The 949-nt window shown below is 48.1% G+C and overlaps 1 non-coding gene across 1 annotated transcript; it reads left to right on the top strand.

Moving 5' to 3' along the window:
- The first annotated feature begins 204 nt into the window (after nt 1-204).
- trnaq-uug lies at nt 205-276 on the top strand. Its single transcript has one exon. It is a non-coding gene; the product is annotated as a tRNA-Gln (tRNA).
- Nucleotides 277-949: the final 673 nt, after the last annotated feature.

Below are 949 nucleotides of genomic sequence, written 5' to 3' on the forward strand. Positions count from 1 at the left end.
TGGGATTGCCGATTCCATATATGGAAGATGCCAGGAGCACCGTCAAGGTCCATTCTCAGGTGTGAAGTGCACGTAGTAATTCCCATATATGGTGTTGAGGCGCCATTGAGTCTGATCGATACTGGACCTGAGGTCTCTGCGAGTCTGGCCATACTAACCAATACACAAAACACTGTCCTTATTTGGTCAACCATGAGCACTGTCGGTTCCATGGTGTAACGGTGAGCACTCTGGACTTTGAATCCAGCGATCTGAGTTCAAATCTTGGTGGAGCCAGTACTCTGCTCGTCCCACCTAGGTTTAGCGCACTGGGCTAAATCGCTGGCTTTTAAAGCAGACCAAGGCAGGCCAGCAGCACGGTTCAATTCCCGTACCAGCCTCCCCGAACAGACGCCGGAATGTGGCGACTAGGGGCTTTTCAAAGTAACTTCATTTGAAGCCTACTCGTGACAAGAAGTTCAGACTTGCTCTTGTTCACCTCTGATCAGTGCCTGTGTTTATTAGGCCTGTCCAAATTCCGACCAGGCCTGGCGGCCTGCTGTTGAGGCAGCATGGTAGCATAGTGGTTAGCACTATGGCTTCACAGTGCCAGGGTCCCAGGTTCGATTCCGGCTTGGGTCAGTGTCCGTGGAAAGTCTGTGCATTCTCTCCGTGGGTTTCCTCCGGGTGCTCCGGTTTCATCCCACAAGTCCAGAAAGACGTGCTATTAGGTCATTTGGACATTCTAAATTCTCCCTCAGTGGACCCGAACCGAAGCCAAAATGTGGTGACTAGGGGCTTTTCACAGTAAATTTGTTGCAGTGTTAATGTAAGTCTACAATAAAGATTATTATTATTAATTTAGATTGTCCAGTTCTGTGCCTGGTCTCGATTTTCAGGTGGTGACAATTTTGTCACACTATCATCGACTTCAAATGGTAAAAGCTGAAGATATATTTACATGTTGGAT

This window comes from Scyliorhinus canicula, chromosome 4, assembly GCF_902713615.1.
Source record: "Scyliorhinus canicula chromosome 4, sScyCan1.1, whole genome shotgun sequence".
NCBI classification, from domain to species: domain Eukaryota; kingdom Metazoa; phylum Chordata; class Chondrichthyes; order Carcharhiniformes; family Scyliorhinidae; genus Scyliorhinus; species Scyliorhinus canicula.